This window comes from Leptonychotes weddellii, chromosome 3 (genome assembly GCF_054177405.1).
Source record: "Leptonychotes weddellii isolate Sample4059 chromosome 3, ASM5417740v2, whole genome shotgun sequence".
In the NCBI taxonomy this organism is placed as follows: Eukaryota; Metazoa; Chordata; class Mammalia; order Carnivora; family Phocidae; genus Leptonychotes; species Leptonychotes weddellii.
In genome coordinates this window covers 122,567,772-122,592,435 of record NC_138371.1, presented here as the reverse complement: position 1 = coordinate 122,592,435, position 24,664 = coordinate 122,567,772, and the positions used below count along the sequence as shown (strand labels likewise).

The window sequence follows — 24,664 nt, the reverse complement described above, 5'->3', positions numbered from 1 at the left end:
ATAATGCCCTTGTGTTGAGGAGGCCCCCTGTTGTGCGGTGGGGAGGATGGTGAGCCTGGAGGCAGGGAGATCATGTTAAGACTCCATCCAATCAGCCCAGGTAGGACATTAAGAGTCCTTGAACTCAATGCAACAGTAGGATGGGCTTAGAGAAGAGAAGATGATTTTGAGAAAATTTTGATTAATTTTGAGAAAACATTAATATACTTCTCCATAATAATAATAAGTCAAAAAATAGAAACATTTTAATTGATGCTGGGAACATATTGAATATTGATAAAACTCAATATTCAATATTCATTTTTGATAAAAAAAATTTAATAAATGGCTACATATATGCACTGGAAGCTAGCTTCATGTTTAACAGTGAAATTCTAACAGCATATCCATTAAATATTGGAATAAATACATACTTAATACTCTAATGCTATTCTGGAAGTACTAGCTAATGCACTTAGATAAGGAAACAAAGCAAGGAATATGAAGACTAAAAGGGATGCAGAAAATATATCATTATTTATAAACTATGCAATTAGATTTGTTGGCTAAGGGATACACACAGCTCCTTTCCCCTACCTCCTAGCTCCATTCCAATTTTGGACTGATCAAGTTCAAAGGCATTTTACAGGTACCCTCTCAAGAGAATGGAGCTGTTCTGTGCCATGGTAGCACATTGTCCAGTGGAGGTACTGGGAAGGGCTCTTGTGACTCTTTTAATAGGGCTTGAGGAAACAATGTCAGAGCCCCCCTCTTGGGAGATAGCCAACATATTAACTCCACTTGTGGCTTTTCATTCCTTGTGCCTGAAAGGCAAGACAAGCTCAGTGATGTAGTCTAACTGCCCCAAGCTTTGGAGCAAATACTTTTTTGTTCTTGCACAGCTTTCTCCTGGCATTGCAGGGGCAAGAGCCACAACTGAGGATGGGATTCTAAGGTAGAAATAAACAGGGAAGATTTCATGGCCTGCTTTTGTTCTAAATCATGTAGGCATATATAGTATACTGGTATGGCCCAATTTGCTGAGTTTAACATTAGAGTCCAGGGCAAATCATCAGATAATAGTGATCACTTGCCTTGCTCCATTGTTTTCGTTTGGTTTGGTTTGGTTTTTGTTTGTTCATTTTAGGTGTGTGTGTGTGTGTGTGCGCGCGCATGCACGCACATGTGTATTTATTTTTCTTGGGGACTTTAGAGAAAAGAAGGTCAAGAACAGGATTTGGGTTTTTCTGGATTTCCTTGTCAAACACCACTTTAGTTTTTCCCACTTTTGGCATGACCTATGTATACCTCAAAAACCCAAGAAAATACACTGAAAAACTTTTAGAAATAATAGAGTTTAGTGATGCAGCCAGCTACAAAATCAATACACAAAAATCAGTATGAAGAAAACTATAAAACTACTGAGACAAAGGAAGGCAAAATGGAGAAACATGCTATTTGTAGATAGGAAGACGTGATAATATAAGGATGCCAATTTTCCTAAAATTAATTTATAAGTGTAACATTGTCTTAATAAAATTCTCACTGACTTTATTTAAATAATTCTAAAATCTCGAAAGTGTAGTTTGGTAGAGCCCTTTGGAAGGCTTTGACTTTAGGTATTAAATTTGTCCTTTGACTCAATAATCCCGCCTTTAGGAATTTATTAGTATGAGAAGATATATGCAGAAAGGTGTATAGCATTTTTATAAGTGGGAAAAGTAGAAAGCAACCTATATATTCTATAACAAACTAGTTAGATAAAGTATGGCAAATACTGTTGATTGTCCACCTAAAAGCTACCCTCTCTTTCTCTCTTTCTTCCTCTCTCTCTCTTTCTTTCTCTTTTTCTTTTTTACTTTTTATTAGGGGAAATTTCAAGCATATACAAAAATAGACAGAATGATTAATATGTCCCCATGCACCTATCATTCAGCTTCATCAATTAGCAATTCACAGCCAAACTTGTCTTATCAGTACTTCTCTCCACCACCATATTATTTTGAAGCATCTAATCATTTCATCTGTAAGTATTTCAGTGGATGTTTCCTAAAGATAAGGAGTCTCTTTTGAAAAACAACCAAAATACTATTATGATATTTTCAAAAAATAACACTAATTCCTTGATCATGAAAGATCCTTTCAGAGTTCAGTTTTTCTTACAAGTACCATGTTTTTTTTTAAAAGTTTGAGTGACTTGGGATTCAAAGTATACATGTTGCAATTGGTTGATATGTCTTTTAAGTTTCTTTTAACTCTCCAGCACCTTTTGTTTCCTTGCAATGTATTTGTTGGAGACATCAGGTTCTTTGTCCTCTAGATCTTCCAAAATCTGGAATTTCCTGAAGGCAGTCTCCATATTTCCCATGAATTAGTAACCTAGAACCTTGATTATATTCAGGTTTTATTTTTTACTTTTTGGCAAGATGACTTCTTAGATGGTGTTGTGTCCTTCCATTGAGAGGGATATAATGTCGGATTGTTTCTGCAATGTTAATAGTTGTTGATACTCAATGCCTATATCCATGCTATACTGAATATGATATACTGAATTAGATACTAATGTAATTCAGTAGATGTTTTATTTTTTATTTTTTTATTTTTTTTAAAGATTTTATTTATTTATTTGACAGAGAGAGACACAGCGAGAGAGGGAACACAAGCAGGGGGAGTGGGAGAGGGAGAAGCAGGCTTCCCACTGAGCAGGGATTCCAGGACCCCGGGATCATGACCTGAGTCGAAGGCAGACGCTCAATGACTGAGCTACCCAGGCACCTCTCAGTAGATGTTTTAAATGGTGAAATCCTAACTCTATCATTTCTTCTTCATTTATTAGCTGGAATACGTCTATAGAGGGGAAATACTTTCCTCAATGATTTGATTTCCTGGTGATATAGGACAAACATGATTCTTTCTCTTAATTTGCCAGTTTTCAAAACAATGAGTTGTTTCCCTAGCGTGCTCCAATAGTGACCGAATGAGTTTGTTTGTTGGTATCATTGTGAATTCATGGATTTAAACTTGCTTCTTGTGTTTCATCTCCTTTTTCTTGCTCAGAACCCTGTTTTTGTTTAGGTAGTAATGCAGTCAGTCACAGAGAAGAAATCCTAGCTTGACTGACCCTATCTTATTAATTCATTCTCATTTGGCAGTGTCTAAGGTGGGCATATGACTGGTCCTGACTGTAGACACCTATGAGGAAGATCACTTCCAAGAAAGACCCCTCCACCCACTCAGGTGCCCCCTTCTCCCCCATCCCTCCGACCCCAGCTTTTTTCATATATCACATGAGGACTTGATGTTTAGAGAGCTGCTACTCAAACTTGGAACATCCCCGTAGATACATGTGATACACAGGCACAGTTATGAACATTAATACTGCCGATCTAGACTTATTGACAGAGAAAGCTATCTATGATATGTTGCTGATATAGTACACATTGTTAAAACTATTTACATAAGATTGACACAAGCGCATATATTTACACCGAGACTTGCCTGGAATTAAGTTCATTTAAGTATTAAGAGTGGTCATTTCTGACTGATGAGAGATTGGTGAATTCCCACTTTATTTGTTGTATTTTTCTATAAGGTATAAGGCTTAAATTTTTATGTAAATAATAAACTTTTTGGAAAGTATGATTCTGGGCAATTCTCACTTCTCTCATGTTACTTATAATGAATTCTTTTAAAAAAATATATCCCATCTTAAAAATTCTTTTTTATAAGACCCCATAACTCGCATCACATCCCATGATTTTTCTCCATAGTATAATCATCATTCAGGAAATGTTTTGATTCTGGAATAACATTTCCTGGTAAACATTTTTTGGAAACATTTTAAGCATTTCCTGATCTGAAAATTTTTGTGACTTTTTTTTTTTTCCCTTTGGGTATCTTATTGTTATAATCAACAATACTGTTGAGCCCAGTGGGACATAATCATCCTGTTGAAGAAAAAACTTTCAGAAAAACATGAGTTTTATTAGAGACATTTTCCAGTCACCAAGAAAATACAACTGGCACAATTTTCACTTTGTGATAAGAATAAGAAGTAGCCTCCCTTTAGCCTACATTTAAGAAATTTCAATTTCTTTGGCACATTTAATTCTCCCAAGAAACTGCATATTCTTAAAAACAAAAAGATATTAAAAAAAAAAATCTAGGCCTGCAGAGTAAAACTGAAGAAGGGCCTTTTTCCTACTGTTAATTATCCTTTATGTGGCTGGTTCTGCCAGCGCATCAGCACAGGAAGCCAGGACTATGCCAACCATGACAGTAATCAAAGGAAATAGAACCAACAACTCTCTATGGCTCACGTGCTGTATGCTCTGTATTACCATAGTTAATGGGGCAACTTCACTGAAGGAGATAACCTTGCTCTCCTGGACCTCCCAATCTATAGTGCGGAAATGCCCTGAAAACATGCGGGGAGATGAGGCTGGAGATGAATCTAGAAAGGCAGTTCCTTGAGGACATTGATGAATTTTAAACAGAGATCAGATACAGTCGCCAGGATGGCATGGGGGGACAGAAGGATGTAAAGAAACAAATGGAGAAGTGGCTGCAGGAGTCCAGACGAGAGGCAATGCAAGCTGGAATTTGAGCAGTGATTTTGGGATGGAGAGGAGAGAAGAAAGGAGGGAGAAAGCCAATACTTTATATAGCCTCTCTCTTGTTCTCTCTTAACATCAGTGGAGTCTTCAGCAGGATTTACTTTGTCTCAGCTGGGGTATGGGAAACTGAGAACAAGGTTTCTTCTATCCACCCTTGGGTCAGAGCTTTGAAGGAGGAACCATTTGCTTCTTCCTGGCAGCCAGCATGGAAGTGATGAAACTCTGTTCCAAGTCATCTGCCGGTTTGTTGTGTGGTCTGATAGATCCAGCCACTCCCCTGATGATTGACAGTAGGACCTACCTCCCACTACAGATAGGGATACGGCCTTGACCCCAGTGTAGATAGAGTAGGCCATCAATCCCAAAGCCATATTATAGCCTTGACATCTTCTCCCTCTTCCTTCAGTGAAGTGTTATTCCTCACACCCTCACCTGGGAGTGTTCTTATAACTTCTGGAGCAGACCTGGTCATTTATAGCCTTCCTGTGTAATCGGCTCTTCACCCAAATTGCTTTGAGGGGACAGACTGTATTGAAGACTAGTCAAAGGTCAGACAAGGCCTCTGACTTCTCTGCAACAACAGGAATTCAAAACTGATGTTACCCCTTCAGCCTGAACCATTGTTGGTCTGAGAAAATATTGTAGCGTATCTGCAACCTGGAGGGAAATCCTGGGACTGTCTCGCTGCCAAGCCATTCAAGAATCAGGATCTTAGATTTGCTCTGGGCCAAGAATGCTGTCCCAACCAGTGAAAATACAAAGCATGGGTCAGTGAGAAAGTATAAGAGTCCCACCTAGAAGAAACTTTGTTGAGACTCTACTCTTTAGAACTGGTTCTATTTAATCCTGCCCCCTTCTGAGATTCCTATCTGGTGTGCTAGTTCCTAGCCAGGGTTTCATGTCTCAGACCCAAGTCACTAGAGAACACTTGGAAACCAGCTCATTGTCTCATTTTTGCAAGGCTTGGTGTAATGTTTCTAAAGCTTAGTAGTATAGTCTGGACTGATGAAGTCGTATATATCACAGTGCAATGAGGAACAAAATGAAATTTCTAACTCTTTTTGTACATTTAAATAATTGCCTGTGTCATGAGTTGAGGTAAGGCCACCTTTTGGGGTTCCTAAAATTAAAATTAGGAGGGAGGGCTGTAGAAAATTTCTCACCCTGTTCCCTAGAACCACCTAGCCTGGTATATGGTCCATGTACTGAACCCTTGTCCCAACATCACCACCCAAATGGCTATCGATCCTATTCCCAGAGGACTTCCCAAGCAGCATATAGAAGGAAAAAATAAAGAGTAAGACTTTAGGCAAATTAGGAATCAATTATTAGTCAATAGTTTACAGCAGGGCTGCAAGATAGGCAGGACATACACCATCAAGAAGCCAGGAAGAGGTGACAAGATGCTGCCCGACTGTGGCTATACTTGAGGTTCTCTTATACTCATCTCTTATCTCAAGTCACTTCAATTCCAGTCTCTTTCCACAGGCTTTGACAGGGCTTTCTTTTGGACTTCTCTATGATTAGGATTGACAGTAGCTCTTCTCTGGCTCAGCTCTGGGCTTCAGTGTCCTTTTTGTCTCTCCACAAACCCTTGTTTCCAACCCTTCCACCACTTGTCATCTCCATCTGTGACCCAGGACTTCCCCCTACTTCATGCATCAGAATGTCCAGGTCCTAGTTTAACCAGTCTTCCTGGTTCCTATGGCCTCAGCTCCTCCTTTTCCTTTTCCATGTGGGGCAACTCAAACTAGCTCATGGTTCAGATGTGTCTCCCTCAACTCCCTATAAGCTCAGAGAGATCCCTGCCCCAAATAGACAATCCTCAGAAAGCTCACTGGTTCCCTATTTTGTCTTTAGTGCTTGGGACTTGAAGGTGATTTATTATTCTCATACCAGGGACACTCTTTCCAGCCCGCCTTGGAGGATACAGGGGATCCCTGTCTGCATACATCCTGCAAGGGAGAATTGTGTTTTGGCAATAATGCTGGAAAGCCAACACCTCTGAGCCATGCATTTCTCTATTGTTCACACGAAGAGTATGGAATCTTGTGTCAAAATTATTTTCAGACAAACATTGATGTTTTCAGCATTGCCCCCCAAGCTACTGTCTTAGCATATCTCATTTGCCCTGAGCTGATTTGACTTTAGAAATAAATTAGTGATAAGACATGAATGATGGGAAATGATTTGATGTGTGGAACTATGGCAACAAGGAGAAAAGGAGCTAGCATTTATTGAGTACTGTCAATGTACCAGGTACGAGGCACAATTAATCACAATCATAGTCATAATATTTACTGTATGCATATCATGTGTAAGGCCCTGTGCTGAACCCTTATAGATGACCTAATTTAATCCTTACAACAACCCCATGAAATAAGCACCGTGTTACTGTCCTCATTTTGTGAATGAGAAACTTAAGCTTAAAGAGGTCAAGTAACTCGCTCAAGATGAACTGGGTTTCAAGTCAAGGCATGTTTGAATCTCATATCTACCAAGTTTTCTCTTTCTCGCTCTGTTTCTCTCTCAACTTTCTTTTTATTAGACTTCTCATACGTTTGTCTGTTTTATTGCTCTCTTCAAATAATCAGCTTTTGGCATTGTTAATCCAGTCTACTTTTCTTCCTGTTTTATTATTTTCTGCTTTTATTTTTATTGATCTGTTCTTTCAACGTTCCTTGAATTTATGTTGTTCTTTTTCTAGCTTCTTGAGTCAGTGCTTAGAAAATTTGTGTTCTAAACACATGTGCTTAAGGAGATAAGTTCTCTTCTGAGTGTTATTTTGACTACAATCCACAGGATGTTCGCATTTTTATCATTTCTGAAGAGTATACTTTCAATTCTCATGTCCTCTTTAGCCCAGAAGGTATTTAGAAGTAAGTTTAGATAACCAGATTTTTTGGTGGGGAAGGAGTACTTAACCTTTGGTTAATAGTTTTTACTTGAGTACCTTAACAATCAAAATAGCAGTCTGTTTCTGATATTATGAAAAATATGAGTATCTTATTGCTACGCTGAATTTTGCCATTTTCATTTATGTTGTTCTTCATTGGAGGAGAAAAACCATAAAGGAAAATATTGGTATCCCATTTCTCTATTATTTATATAGTTATTTACTTTTTGCCAAGCAGGTGGGTAATGTCTTTCTGCTAGAAGGAAAGTTCCATGAAGGCAGGGAGTTTGTTTGACACCACTGAACTTTCAACATCCAGAACAGTGCCTGCCTACCACATGGTAAGCACTCAATCTATCAATCCATCTATCAATTGCTATATATACAGCTTTAATGAGGTATAATATTATACATACCTATGTATAATATATGTCTATATGTGTATATATGTATATGTATAACTTCATTGAGGTATAATTGACAAACAATAAACTGCACATATTTAGAGTGTACAGTTTGCTAAGTTTTAACATATGTACACACCCTGGCAACTATCACCATAATCAAGATAATGAACATGTGTTACCCCCAAAAGTTTCCTCATGCCTATTTGCAATCTTACCACCACCATCCTCACTGTTCCTTTCTCCAAAAAACGACCTACTTTCTGTTTATTTATATCTTCTAAATGTTTATATAAGTGATATTATACAGTATGTACTCTTTTTTTAATCTGTCTTCTTTCAACTAGCATAATGATTTTGAGATTCATCCATGTCGTTACATGTATCAATAATAGTTCATTCCTTAATTTCATTGTTCATTAGTATTCTCCTGCATGGATACAACATAATTTATCTGTGTACCTGTTAATGGATGTTTGGATCTGCTGTGAACATCTGTGTATAAATTTTTGTATAGATATATAATTCCGTTTCTCTTAAGTAAATTCCTAGGAGTGGAAGGGCTGGATCACATGGTAAGAATAAGAGTTGTTAAAATCTTTTCCAAAGGGGCTGAACCATTTTACAATCCCATGAGCAGTATATGAGAATTCCAGTTTCTCCACATCCTCACCAAAACTCAATATGGTCAGTCTTTTAAATTTTAGACATTCTAATAGATAATGTGCTAGTAACTTATTGTGGTTAATTTGCATTCCCCTAATGACTAATGGTGAGGTGTGGGGAACGGGCACTTTTATGTATTGATGAGGGGTGCCTGGGTGGCTCTGTTGGTTAAGCGTCTGCCTTAGGCTCAGGTCGTATTCCCAGGGTCCTGGGATCGAGCCCCTCATCGGGCTCCCTGCTCAGCGGGGAGCCTGCTTCTCCCTGTCCCTCTGCAGCTCCCCCTGCTTGTGCTCTCTTGCTCTCTCTTTCTCTCAAATAAATAAATAAAATCCTTAAAAATGTATATATATATATATATATATATATATATATATATATATATATATATAATGTATTGTTGATGGGACCATACATTGGAACCCCTTTTTTTGTATTGCAACCTGAATTTTGATAGTTCATTAAATATGAACAAAAGTTGACATAGTAATCCTATTTCTAGAAATCTAGAAACCTATTCTGTTATGAACTGGGCATAAAAGCTATCAGGCTAAACTCAGTTCTTTCCATAATTTTCTTCTGCCTCAGAAGTGGTATTCTTAGACCTTCTTGCTAGTCAACTTCTATTTCTCCACAACACTTTGACAGTGGTTGGAGTATATGAATTGTTCAGTCCTGCAGTGGTGATTTAATCTAAAATGCAACTAGAAATCTTAGTTTAAAGAAGGAAAACATGATATAGTATTGTAGATTGGAGCTTTTCTTTTCTTTTCTTTTCTTTCTTCCTTCCTTTCTTTCTTTCTCTTTCTTTTTTTCTTTCTTTCTTTCCTTCTTTCTTCTTTTTTTTGCCTGCACAGCACATTTGGTTGCAGCACCCATTTCTCTTGGGGAATGCTTTCCCAATTCCATACAGTCTGGATGGGACTATCAATCATACTGCCCATTACCCTCTGGCTGTGGGGTGGTCACATGACCTACTCATGGTTCATTATAAGCTTGGTATGCTGATTAATCTAGGAATGGACACACAATAGGAATAGAGTTTTCCTCTGGATTGAGACACAAATGTGAAGGACCAATTGCTTTTCTGCTGGGGTTGCTGTGCTGGGAAAATGTGAATCTGGTGCTGTCAGTGAATGTCTTCTCGAGCTGCATGGAGGAAACCTGCCTTTAGTGGAAAGGAAAAGAGACCAACAGACAGAAGTAAGCAGATGCAAATGTAGAAATGAAGAGAGATAGAGATGAGGAGGCGGTGAAGAGAAGGAAATGAAAAAACAATACTTATTATGCCTAAATCCAAATTCATCCCTGGCCTTCCCAGTTTGATAAGCCACCTTACTTTCTCCTTCAGTCTTCCTGTCTCTCTCTTCCTTGAGTTAACTTCTCTTGGGTTTCTGAACTTGCAAGTGACAGAATACAAATTGCCATCTATCATTGACTCATCTTTGAGCCCGATCATGAGTCTATGCATACAAACCCTTATGAACAATGTAGTTTTCTAAATATTTCATAGAAGAGGAAAAAAGGAGGAGGCTGACAAGATATATCCACAGCACACAGCCAACAAACAGTCATAGGGGTTCCTTGTCTCTCCATTCCTAATCGAGGTGGTTCCCTTCTGATTCTCCCACCTCACAACCTCCAGCTCCTTTGGTTCCTTCTGTTACATGGAACAATTTAACTATCATTTTTTATCACTTGAGTATTTTCTTGAGGTTCTGATTTCTATCCCAAGTACTTTTTCTTTAAAACTAAAACCAATGTATCTATTTTATTTTAAATATTAGTTGGTCTCAAACTGTAATTCTTAAGGCATGACTTCCTGGTTCAGTGGAATGGAGTATGTGATTCACACCCCCTGTATGCCCAAAGCAAGCCACTAGCAATTGCTGCCATGAAAACAGTGAAAGTGCTCAAACATTTGTAAATGAAGAGAAAGGGACCAGAGATAGAGATGCTTGGGTCATTCCTTAGGCCAAGCTTTGATCAGTTTACCAACTCAGCTATATGCAAGGAAGAAATTGAGCAGATCATCCAAGAAAGGGCTACATCCATGCACCCATGCATGAAGTCTTTTATTGCCCAGTGGTTCTGCCCAAGAGTAATCATGATCCAGGATTAGTTCTGGAATCAAATTAGTATTCCCTCAACTGGAGGAGAAGAGGAAAGGATGAAGACGGTATGACAGAAGCTACTGGTTGTCCCCACCATATCAGTTCTCTTCTTCTTCAGTAATAAAAGCCCTCAAATTTAGATGGGTTCTGGCCACCTAGAATAAAAGCTATATTTACCGGCTGCCCTTGAAGCTATGTGTGGTGTATGGCTAAGTGCTAGACAATGAGATGTAAGGTGATAGGTGTCCTGAAAGTGTCCTTAGAGGTGAGGGGGATATGCCTCCTCCTCCAATTTTCCTCCTTCTTGTTGGCCAGCATGCAGATGTGATTGCAAGATCTGGAGTAACCTCTTGGGCCACAGGTAGAAGTCACATGTTTAAGATGGCAGAGCAACAAGTTAGAAGGAGTCTGGGCCTCTGATAATTGTAGAGTTGCCATAACAGCCTCTCTCTTATGAATCCTCTGCTCATGGTAGCTGAACCTATTTTAACTGATACCAATAGAGATGTCACCTACTTTATTGAGGTAATATCAAGAAGGCCCTGAACTCTATTCTAAGAAATGTAGATTTTTTTAAATATATGATGAGGAACAAATAATGGATTTTTAGATATGAAGAAAAATTCATTCACATTTGTAGTACTCTTGCATTTTCCCTTTACATCACTAAGAACTAGAGCACAACTTTTAAAATTTCATGCATAGATCATTAACCACATGAGCAAAGAAAAGAAAGGGAACAATAGAGGTGAATTTGCCAGTCTTAATCTTCCCTTAAGACAAGTTTAGTATTGATATGATATACATAGGAATTTCTAAGAAATGAGTGGACAGTGTTGGAATAAAATTTTCAGTTAATAACATCTATTTTTTTTTCTAGCTCTGGAGATTTACTCGTCTTCTGCATAAAATTATTTACTCTTTTCTTTTTGGATTAATAATCAGTAATGGATCACTAGTAAGTAAGAAATAAATTAAAATTAAATAAGAAACTAGGATGGTACAAGGGACATTTGTAATTTTTGGCTGCCCAAGTTTCATCCTCTGGTTCTAACAGCACTGTGGTTTCCTGTAGAGGAACTTCCACTTTCAATATGAGTGTAAAAGGATATGGTCTTCAACAAGTCCCTCTGTCATTATCAAAAAGTTCTGAATTTTTAAAACCCTTCTAGTGGTTATTATTTGTAGATACTCTGTCTTAAAGAAGTTGATTTTTGCCTGCGTGTGTTTGTGATCATACCATATATATGACAGCATGGATTTTCCCCTCAATATTTTTGAGATTTATCCATGGTGAATCATTTTGATCTAATTCATTTTATTTATTTATTTATTTATTTTATTATGTCCAATTAGCCAACATATAGTACATCATTAATTTTTGATGTAGTGTTCAACGATTCATTAGTTGTGTATAACACCCAGTGCTCATCACATCATGTGCTCTCCCTAATACCTCACCCAGTTACCCTATCTCCCCACTCCTTTCCCTTCTGTAACCCTGTTTGTTTCCCAGAGTCCAGAGTCTCTTATGGTTTTTCTCCCTCTCTGAATTCTTCCCATTCAGTTTTCCCTCCCATCTGCTATGGTCCTTCATGCTATTCCTTATATTCCACATATGAGTGAAACCATATGATAATTGTCTTTCTCTGCTTGACTTATTTCACTGAGCATAATCCCCTCCAGTTCCATCCATGTCGATGCAAATGGTAGGTATTCATCCTTTCTGATGGCTGAGTAATATTCTATTGTATATATGAACCACATCTTCTTTATCCATCCATCTGTTGAAGGACATCTTGGCGCCTTCCACAGTTTGGCTATTGTGGACATTGCTACGATGAACATTGGGGTGCGTGTGCCCCTTCTTTTCACTATATCTGTATCTTTGAGGTAAATACCTAGTAGCCCAGAAATGGACCCTCAACTCTATGGCCAACTAATCTTCAACAAAGCAGGAAAGACTCTCCAGTGGAAAAAAAGACAGTCTCTTCAATAAATGGTGCTGGGAAAATTGGACAGCCACATGCATAAGAATGAAACTGGACCATTTTCTTACACCATAAACTCAAAATGGATGAAAGACCTAAATGTGAGATAGGAATCCATCAAAATCCTAGAGGAGAACACAGGCAGTAACCTCTTCAACATCAACCACAGCAATTTCTTGCAAGACACGTCTCTAAAGCAAGGGAAACAAAAGCAAAAATGAACTATTGGGACTTCATCAAGATAAAAAAACTTCTGCACAGCAAAGGAAACAGTCAACAAAACTAAAAGGCAACTCACGGAAGGAGAGAAGATATTTGCAAATGACATATCAGATAAAGGGCTGGTATCCAAGATCTATAAAGAACTTCTCAAACTCAAGACCCAAAAAACAAATAATCCAGTTAAGAAATGGGAAGAAGACATGAACAGACACTTCTCCAAAGAAGACATAAAAATGGCTAAGAGACACATGAAAAGATGCTCCACATCACTAGCTACCAGGGAAATACAAATCAATACCACCTTAAACCAGTCAGAATGGCAAAAATTAACAAGACAGGGAACAACAAATGTTGGTGAGGATGCAGAGAAAGGGGAACCCTCTTACACTGTTGGTGGGAATGCAAGTTGGTACAGCCACTCTGGAAAACAGTATGGAGGTTCCTCGAGATGTTAAAAGTAGACCTACCTTATGACCCAGCAATTGCACTACTAGTTGATTCATTTTAGCTCCTATATAATATTCAGTTTTATAAATTTATTAGATTGAACCATATCAAAATGGCTGAATAGCAGCAATTTCATATGGCTCAGCCAAATAGCACAGTTATCTATTTTCCAATTGATGAACATTTAAATTATGTTTAATACTTCATTATTGCAAGCCATGATGTAATGAAAATCCAATTATATATCTCCTTAAGTACAAGGGCAAAAGTTTCTCTAAGCTATCTATTGAAGAGTAGAATTGCTAGGTCTTAGGGTATGCACAACTTCTCTTTTATCAGATAATATCAAATTATTTCTCAAAGTGTTTGCATCAATTTCCACTTACCAGCATTGTATGAGAATTTTCTCAACCTGACCAACACTCGGCATCATCACGAATCTTGCCAATTTGATGGACCTGAAAAGATATTTCCTTGTTTTAATTTGCATTTCCTTGATTACTAACCAGTTTGTATTTATATTTTATATTATTATTTAATATTTATATTAATTGGCCTTTCAGATCTTCATTTCCTTGAATTTACTCTTTATATTATTCACAGTTATTTAACAGTTATTGGCTTTTTTCTCTTGATTTCTAGAAGTTCTTCAAATAATTTGACTACTGAATCATTGTTAAATATATGCATTGTGAGTATCTTCTCCAAATCCCTGGCCTGTCTTTCAATATCTTTTGTTTTACAGAGGTTTTAAATTTGAAAACACTCTAATTATATTTCCTTTGTGATTTGTGCTTTTCAAATCATGTATAGGAATTCATTCTACCTTGTGGTCATAAAGATATTCTTCTACATTATCTCTTCCAAGTCTTGAAGTTTTGCTCTTCACATTTGAGCCTTTAATCCATCTAGAGTTGAGCTTGTATATGGTACAAGATGAAGGTCTAACCTTTTCCCTCCATATGGTAACACATTGTTCCTGCATCATTTATTGAATAGACATCTTATTACATTGAGTTGTAATCCCACTTCTGTCATGTACCAAATGTCCATACTTGCAAGCCCTTTTTCTGGATCTTTTTTTTCCTGGTTAGTTGGTCTGTTTTTCTGTCCCTTTGCCAATGCCACATTGTTTTACTTTATTTAGTTTTATAGTAAATATTGCTATCCAGAAAGATATCTTTCTATGTATTTTTTCTCCTGTCTTATATTTTATTCTTTCAAAATTTTCTTAGCTATTCTTAGCCCTTCCCTGTTTACTTGAAGTTTAGGCTCAGCTTGTTAAAGCCCAAGGTAAAGTCCCCTGAAAATTTTTTTGGATTTCCATTGAATTTGTAGATTAATTTGGGGGAAGAACTGACATTTGTGTGATCCTGAGTCTTCCCAACCATGAGCACAGTCTTTTTCCCCATTTAGTTAGGTCTTCTTTTATGTTACTATGTAATACTTTATGTTTTCATATATCTCGTGTTAGTTGTATTCTAAGGTTGCTTTTGTAAATGGAATAATTTTTAAAAATTACATTCTAATTGGTCATTGCTAGTGCACTAGGATACCACTGAATTTTTAATATTGCTCTTGTAACACACCACCTTACTAAACTCTTTGTAGATTCTCTTGGATATACTGTATAGACAATCCAAATCTCTGGAAATGATTTTTTCCCTTGCATTTCATTTATCTTTCTCATTTCTATCTCTGGCTAAGATCTCTAGAACCAAGTTGAATGGAACTAGTAATGGTAACATCCTTGTCATGTTCCTGACTTGAAACAAAATGCTCTGTTTCACTATCAGGTATGATATTTGTAGTATGTTTTTGATAAATACCTTTTATCAGTTGAAAAGTTCCCTTCTCACCTTAATTTCTGAAGTGTTTTTGATTACTTAAAAATTGTTAATAAATATTGAATTTTATTAAATTTTGGGTATCATATATTGAGATTATATATTTTAAAAAATTTATTAATATAGCAAATTACATTAATAGGATTTCATGACTTACACCATCCTTATATTCCTGGAATAGCCCCTAGTCATGTTAATTTTTTATACACATTGCTGAATTCAGTTTGCTAATTTTTTATTTGGGATATTTGCATCCATATTCATATCTAAGCTTACACACAAATCTTCCTTCTTATACTTTCTTGCCTATTTCTGATTTGGGAAAAGATTCTTCTTTTTTTATTATATGAAACATTTTGTATTAGAAGAGTTACTTGCTTCTTTTTTTCTTTTTAAGATTTTATTTATTTATTTGACAGAGAGACACAGTGAGAGAGGGAACACAAGCAGGGGGAGCTGGAGAGGGAGAAGCAGGCTTCCCACGGGGCTCGATGCGGGGCTCCGATGCGGGGCTCGAAACCAGGACCCTGGGATCATGACCTGAGCCAAAGGCAGACACTTAATGACTGAGCCACCCAGGCGCCCCAAGAGTTACTTGCTTCTTTTTTTTTTTTCTTTTAAAGATTTATTTATTTATTTGAGAGAGAGAGAGCATGAGAGGGGGAGAGTCAGAGGGAGAAGCCGACTCCCCACTGACCAGGGAGCCCGATGCGGGACTGATTCCAGGACTCCAGGATCATGACCTGAGCTGACGGCAGTCGCTTAACCAACTGAGCCACCCAGGCGCCCAAGTTACTTGCTTCTTAAAGTGTTGGTAAAACTTGTTTGTAAAATCTTCTGGACGTGAGACTTTCTTGGTGTATAAATTTTTGACTTCTGATTTAATTTCTTCAACAGATATGATCTGGATTGATAGTAATTTAGTGTGCATGGTAAGTCTTTATCAGTTATTTTTAACAATTGTCTGTTTGGACTTATGAGTTGTCCTTTGGTTTTACCGCTGCTTGTCCTATAACAAATTGCCGAATATTTTAAAATATTACTTCTGGGTGTAGATCTATTCCACTTTTTTTTTTCTTCTTGATTCAATTTAGATGACTTACATTTAAAATAAAACTCTCTATTTGATCTAAATTTTTAAAATGTATTATTATAAAGTTTTTAAAAATATAGTTAAATTAAAAAAATCTTTATAGTAGTTCTTTCATTTCTAATATGGTTTCTTTGTGCCTTCTTTTTTTCTTGATCAGTTTGGCCAGAGGTTTGCTTAGACTTTACTAGTCTTTACATAGTTCTAATTTAAAGGGGTTTACTCTGTTTTGGTTTTTTTTTTCTAACTTTTGACTGAACACTTAGTCATTTATTTTCAATATTTTTTCAAAATGTAAACAATTAAGACTGTACATCTTCCTTAAGTATCACTAGCTATATCTCACAGGTTTTAAAAGGCAATAACATCATTCAGGTCTAAACACATCTTAAATTTAATCATGAATCTTTTCTTTTCAGGCTACTTTTTTTTCCTTTTTTTTAATTAAAATTCAATTATCCAACGTGTAATTCGTCATTAGTTTTTGATATAATGTTCACCAATTCATTAGTTGCATATAACACCCAGTGGGTATAATACCCAGGCTTATCACAACACGTGCCCTCCTTAATGTTTTCAGGCTACTTTTAAGTTTTGGTTTCTAATTTTATTGCTTTGTAGTCAATGTGGTCCATATGCTAGTGAACATTTGTACTTTTTAAGTCTTCCTTTATGGCCCACCTAAGTGTTTGGTTTTGTAAATTCTTTATGTGTGTTCAGAACTTTAGTTGTTGGGGGCAATTTCTCATGTACTCTTATATTAAGCCTTTCAATATTATTGTTCACATTTTCTAACTTTTTTGAGTCATTTATTTTTGTCTTCTCTTTCACAGATTCTGATATTTTATCAAATTTTCCTTTTAAAAAAATATGTTCTTAAGGGCGCCTGGGTGGCTCAGTTGGTTAAGCGACTGCCTTCGGCTCAGGTCATGATCCTGGAGTCCCTGGATCAAGTCCCGCATCGGGCTTCCTGCTCGGCAGGGAGTCTGCTTCGTCCTCTGACCCTACCCCTCTCAGGTGTTCTCTCTCTCTCATTCTCTCTCTCTCAAATAAATAAATAAAATCTTAAAAAAAAAATATGTTCTTAAGGTTATGTTGTTCATTGTGTACAGAGTCAAGATTGTTATCTCTTCTGATAAATTATTTCTTTCTATCATTAAGTACCAGTCCTCTTTATCATTAAAACTAAAGTTTGAATTAAAGTCTCTTTTGTCTGATGTTGCTATAACTACATCTCCTTTGTTTTGCTTAGTATTTGCTTGGTATATCTGTCTGTCTTTTTCTTCCTCTTACTTTTGACCTTTCTGTGTCCTTATGATTTGAGTGTGTTTCTTACAAAAAACATAGAACTGGATTTTAAATGTTTTCCTCAGTGAAGCTCTGGTCTTTAATAAGCTAGTTTAGGGGTGCCTGGGTGGCTTAGTCCATTAAGCATCCAACTCTTGATTTCGGCCCGGGTTATGATCTCAGGATCCTGGGATCTAGCCCCACATCAGACTCTGTGCTCAGTGGAGAGTCTGCTTGAGGATTCTCTCTCTCCCTCTGCCCCTCCCCTTGCTCATGCGCTTTCTCTCTCTCAAATAAATAAATAAATCTTTTGAAAAATAAGCTGGTTTAAACCACTGTATGTATTCTAAGTACTGACATATTTGGTTTTATTTCTGCTGTCTTATTTTGTTTTGTATTTACCTTGCTTTGCTTTTGTACTCTCCTATTACTATCACTTTTCTCTAATATTGGATGCTTTCTTGGTCCTTCAACATTTTAATTGTTTTATTGATTACCTTAAGTTTTTAGCACACATAATTGACCTAATAAACTCTGAAGTTGTAATAATCTGTTTAATTGAACTATGCCTCTCAGTATTCATGTTCTTATGCAGTGCCCATCCCTTGATTCTGGGCTTATCTTTAACCAACTGAATATGGCAGAAGTGATGCTATGTTAGGTCACAATCTAAGATTTTAAAAGGTCTGGTAGCTTCTACTTTTATACTCTCAGGAGCCCTGAGCTTACATGTAAGAAGTCTGGCTGTCCTGCTGGAAAGCCACATGCAAAGACCATTTGGAAAAGCCCATGGAGGGCCAGAAGCCTTGAGATTATGCAGAAGAGAACTGAGGAAATGCGCTGACAGTGGGGATCGAGGTCCCAGCCTGTGACCCCAGTTGAGTGGTCCAGCCAGCACCAGGTGGTTGAGCCATACCAGTACAGATACTGGACAAGTGAATGAAAAAAAAAAATATCTAGCCACAGAACTGTGAGCAAATAAAATGATTGTTGTTTTAAGCCTCTGATACTTGAGGTATATTGCTACACAACAATAGATAACTGAAATGTTAATGAAATCTTAATCCTCATACTGAATTACATACCATTCTTATGCTTTAATTCCAGTTTTCTCCCTGCTTGCCAATCTTTCATGCTGTGATCTTTTTGTGGTTCTATATCCCTTTCAAACATCTCAAAATTAGTTATTTTTTATCATGTTTATAGTTAATCATTCATGGATATACCAACAGGCTACCTGTCTCTTTGATTCTTGCATCCCCATAGTCCAATTTTTTTCTGATGTAATTACATCCCTTAGTTGATCACTCAGTAACAACCTGTGAGTAGTAAGCTCAATTTTTATTAGTTTCAAAGCCTCTTCACTTTGTCCTTATCTTTAAATGATAGTTTAGGTTGATATAAAATTATATATTGGCATTTATTTTTCTCTTAGTACTTTGAAGATAATACACTATTGTCATCTGGTTTCTATTGTTGCTATTGAGTCACACGCTATGAGTTTAAATTTCATTTCTTCTTTAGAATATGTATTTCTTTTCAGGTCATTTTAATTTTTTTCTTATTATGCCAATCTACTATAATGTAGGAAATTACCCTTTTTTCCACCTCAGAACTCATACTTTCACAGCTTGAGGGTTCTTTCATCAACTCAGTCCTTTTTAATTCCAAAGTGGTATTCTTTTCACCTAATCAGGTTTTTAATACACAGTACCCACATTTTATGGATGGTATGCAACTATAGAGATTTTGCATTATTCACAGTTCATGTAAGTCAAGACTAATCCTTGCCACAACCTGAAATGATCTTAGAAATAGGAAAAAAACCAACATGAATTCTTTTAAAAAGTAAATTCAGTTAAGGAGAACTGTTTGTTAGATGTGAAACTGTTACATGTTTCACAAAATATGAATGGTCTCTTCAGTCTAAGATTTCATGAAGAAGTCTTTTTTCAGGTTGAAAAATAGTTTCTAGGGCGCCTGGGTGGCTCAGTTGGTTAAGCGACTGCCTTCGGCTCAGGTCATGATCCTGGAGTCCCAGGATCGAGTCCCACATCGGGCTCCCTGCTCAGCAGGGAGTCTGCCTCTCTCTCTGACCCTCCCCCCTCTCATGCTCTCTATCTCATTCTCTCTCTCAAATAAATAAATAAAATCTTTAAAAAAAAAAATAGTTTCTAGGTTTTGATCATTCCATTCACTTTTAGATTTCTTGGAAATTAAAAAAAAGCAGAGACTATTTTAGTAATTGTTAATGTTTATTTCTCATAAAATACTAAAAAATATTTAGTCCTCAAAGTCCTTTGCTTGCTGAATTCATGAACTAGTATGTGAACAGATTAACAACTAGCCTAGATTTTCTGATTCAAAATGCTTTACTACCCCTTTTTAGGTATTGACAGAACTACTAAAGTGAAAATCATCAAGAATATAAAATATATGAGAAACTCAATCAAATAACAGGATCTAATTGACATATATAGAACATTCCACAAAATAGCAGAATACACATTTTTCTTTTTCAGGCAACATGGGACATTCACAAGATAGACCATATCGTAGACAGTAATAACAATAACAACAGCAACAATAGATATACCTCAACAAATTTAAAAGAATTGAAATCATACAGATTCTTTTCTCTGCCCATAATGGAATCAAACTAAAAATCAATAATTGAAAAACAACAGGAAAATACCTAAACACATAAGAATTAAATGATATACTTCTAAATAATTTATGGGTCAGAGAGAAATTCTCAAAGGAAAGAAATACATAGAGCTGAGTGAAATGAAAATACAACATATCAATATATGTGGGATGCAGCTAACAGAGTCCTGAGAAGGAAATTTCTAACACTAGAGGCTTACAATACAAATCAGGAAAATTCTCAAATCAATATTTTAAGTTTTTATGCCAAGGAACTAGGAAAGGAGATGAAAATAAACCCAAAGCAAGCAGAAGGAAGACAATAATTAAAATATAAGCAAAAGTCAATGGAATAGAAAAACAATAAAGAAAATCAATGAAACCAAAAGCTGAATCTTTGAAAAAAAATCAATAAAATTTACAAACTTCTAGCAAGACTGACCAAAATAAAAAAAAGACACAAATTACCAAAATCAGAAATAAAATAACAGATATCATTCCATATCTTTTAACTATTAAAAAGTTAATAAAGGACTACTAAAAACAACTTTATGTTTATAAATTTGACAACTTAAATAAATGGATCAATTTCTTGAACAGCACAAACTACTAAATCTCAACCAAGATAAAATAGATAATTTGAATTGCTATAAACATTACAGAAATTGAATTCATAATTTAAAAGCTCCTGAAAAGTAAGTCTCCAGGCCCAGATGTTTTCACAGCAGAATTCTAACAAAATATCTAAAGAAGAATTAATACCAATTTTATATAATCCCTTCCAGAAAACGGAAGAAGTAGAAATACTTTCCAACTCCTTTTATGAGACTAGTATTACCCTGACATTAAAACCTGACCAAGACAATAATTTAAAAAAAGAAAGAAAAAAGAAATTTATACCAATATTGTTCATAAACTTAGACATTAAAGTCCTTAACAAAATCTAAGCAAACTGAAATCCAATAGTGTATAAAGAAATTATACATCATGACCAATTGGGACTTATTCCAGGAAAGGAAGTTTGGTTCAACGTTCCAAATCAATCAATGGTATGTCAATAGGTTAAGGAAAAAAAGTGTGTGATCATATCAATTCATATAGAAAAATCACTTGACAAAATCCAACACCAATTAATTCTAAAACAAAACAAAATAAAACAAAAACAGCATGAAAAATCTGGCTCTCAGCAAGTTAAGAATAAAGGGAAATAACCCCAATTTGGTAAAGAACATCTGTAAAAAACTACAGCTCACATCATAGAATTTTCAAAACTCAACACTAAAATACAACAAGAGGAACAAAAACGGACAAAAGCTGTGAGGAAACATTTTACTGACGAGGTCATATAATTGGCAAGTAAGTATATGAGAAGATGTTTGTCTTCACTTGCCATTTGGGAAATTCAAATTAAGACCATGATGAGATATCACTGTGCACCAATCAGAATGACTAGAATAAAAATAATGACAAAACCAGGTGCTGGCAAGGATGAAAAGAATATGGATCACTCCTACATTGTTGGTGGGAATATAAAATAGTATAGCTACTCTGAAAACAGTGGCATTTTCTTATAAGACTAACTAGCACAATTACCATATGATCTAGCAACTGCACTCTTGGGCAAAGAAATGAAAACCTGTAAGTTGTTCATAGCAGTGTTCTGTAATAGTTAAAAGCTGGAAACAACCTAGATGTCCTTTATCAGGTAAATGATTAAATAAACTGTGGTTCATATAGACCATGGAATACTACTTAACAATGAAAAAGGATGAACTATTGACATACATAATAACTTGGATGAATATCCCAGGAATTATGCTAAGTGAAAGGAGCCAGTTTAAAAGGTTACATACTGTATGACTCCTTTATGAAAGATTTTGAAATGACAAAATTTTAGAAATGGAAAACAGATTAGTGGTTGCCACGAATTAAGAATGGAGGGAGGGAATGTTCTTATAAAAAGGCAATAGGAGAGATCCTGTGGTAGTGGAATGTTATATATGCTGACTGTGCTGATGGGTATATGAACCTGCATATGTGATAAAACTGCATAGATCTAAATACTCACAGATATGTACATACTCTGGAGAAATATGAATAAGATGGGTGCAAAGTGTTACCCTTGAAGTTGAAGGTATAAAAAATTCAATTAAAAAATGCTTTACTAAATAATCTAAATTTCCTTAGTTTTTCTACTAAAGTTCCATTCTTTATCCTTTACCTGATTTATTGGACATAATTACAAGATAAACTTTATTTTGTAGTTTAGTTCTCCAAGAGGAGAGAAAATGGTAGGATGGATAAACATTCCCAACTAACAAACAGTTAACAGATCATTCTTGGTTCTAGTGTTTTTGCAACTGAGTCAGTCATATTAAGAATCATCTTCTTTAATTAAAGGAGCAGAGCTGTAAAGAAGACACTTGGCTTGAATGTGGGCAGGCAGTACTTTATTTGATAATGAAGTGGTTAAGACCTTCTGTTTTTAGAGTTCATATTATGCATGGCATCACAGAATTGAAAAGACATATCTCTTCAGGTCTATCTGTTCTATCTTCCTACCACTGCAGAATTGTTCTCTCTGCTACACTCATAATAAATGATGATTACTATTATTAATACTAATAGCCCCAACAACATGATAGAGTATAATGGCTCTAGCGATTATACTGAGAAGTTTGATAGGAGTTATTTTCCTGAGCTCATCCTAAAATTTCTTCTTGCTCAATATTATCTTGTTATTTCTATTTATTTATGCCTTAAAATACCCTACCCATTACTTCTCCTATAATTAGAAGATCACTGGAATGAGGCTCTTTCATTTTGGTTTTCTCTTCACTGCCTGCAGCATTGTGGGCACTCTGTAAATACTGTTCCACTTTTGATGTTGACATCTTCAAATGGAGACAGGTGGCTTCACAAGTTAGGACAGTTGCATCAACCAGGATTAATTTGATAATTTGCTTCAAGCTCATTACAGCTTTGGCTCTTCTCCAGGCACCTTGATTTTTGAAAGATTATTGCCGATAACCCAGGCTGCCTCATTCCTTTAAGACTTCCAACCCAAAGTGCTTAGGAATTTTTATGATTCCATTGTTTATAGTGATATTTAGTTTTTAAAAATACATAAAGTCAAGACAAGGTGGGCATTTGTCAATTAAATGTTGGTAATTATTGATATTCTATTTTCTGGTTTATTTTTATTCTGTAACAGAGATCCATAACAGATTAGCATCTGAATTGGTGAATTTCCAAGCTCTTAAGCAGAAGACTGAGGTGCATAAAAAAATTAAGCAGTGATTGCACCATTTATTGCCGCAATGTTTTTGAAAAAGGAAGTAAGTGACTGAGAGACACAAACAACCTAAGAAACTTACAGAAAACACATCTAGATTACAATAACAGGACCTGAAAAGACCATATTTTCTACAGTGCTTGTCAGAATAGTGAGCTTAAGGAAAGTGTTTAGTGAGTGTTCATTGAAATGGATTTACCAAACAAATCTGTACACATAAATTTGTACACACCAATCTGTTGTTGAAAGCAAATCTATAATGCTGCTGCTGATAAATCAGACAACAAATCTAATGCAAATAGAATTTATGTTGACCAGCACACCAAGGAACAAGGTCGTGAAAAGAGGAGGACTTGGTGGTGCTGCCATTTCTATGGTCTTAGGACTCTGCCCCTTTCGCGGAACTTCCAACAGCACCACGTTGGGACAGAGCATCTGGAGGTTCACAACCTCTGTGGTCCGTAGGAGCCACTATGAGGAGGGAAGAATTTGCCATTTTCAGTGGAAAACAAATGGCGATTACTACTTATGATGACTTTGTACTTTGGATCTGGATTTGCTGCACTTTTTTTTACAGTAAGACATCAACTGCTTAAGAAATAAGGATGTTTTCAATGGATCATGGATCACCACATCATATTGTATGGTGACTAACATAATGAAATAAAATAAAATTTTAAAAAAGGATGTTTTAATTAATCCATCAAACAGATGTGAAAAGGAACATTTTAAGAGGTGCAGTCTCTTTGAAAAATGGATCAAACTCTTGAATTCAACATACTCAATATGTTTGTAAATAAACTTATGGCATGGATCCTTAATGCCTCTTCTCTGAAACATGGAATGTAATAATTGTGCTTATTTTTTTATGCGGGAAATATTCCAGGATTAGTTTGTTTGGTCAAATTAGTGAGTGATTTAGCCTGTTTCTTGTTTTTAGATTTTGAGGTTTTATTTAATTTTTGATTACTAGGTCAGGACCTTATTGGTAATTTATGTTATTAAAAATGCAAACTTGAAAAAAAAAAGAATTTATGTTGACCACTGTCTTCCTCCTTGAATGTTACCTTATAGAAAAAGTGATGTACCCTGATTTGAGATATTTAGTACCTTACCTGTAGGAAGTTCCACTGACCTCAGAGGAAGAGAAAGAGAAAATGCCCACAA

The 24,664-nt window shown here is 36.0% G+C and overlaps 1 pseudogene across 1 annotated transcript in view; it reads left to right on the top strand.

Moving 5' to 3' along the window:
• The window catches only part of LOC145720760 (cytochrome c oxidase subunit 7C, mitochondrial pseudogene), a 29,917-nt pseudogene extending 5,599 nt beyond the window's left edge, over positions 1-24,318 (top strand). Inside the window, exons 2-4 of the transcript XR_014143961.1 lie at positions 7,730-7,832; positions 11,553-11,630; positions 23,417-24,318. The product of XR_014143961.1 is annotated as a cytochrome c oxidase subunit 7C, mitochondrial pseudogene (transcript). The remainder of the gene's footprint in view (positions 1-7,729; positions 7,833-11,552; positions 11,631-23,416) is intronic.
• The last annotated feature ends 346 nt before the right edge of the window (positions 24,319-24,664 follow it).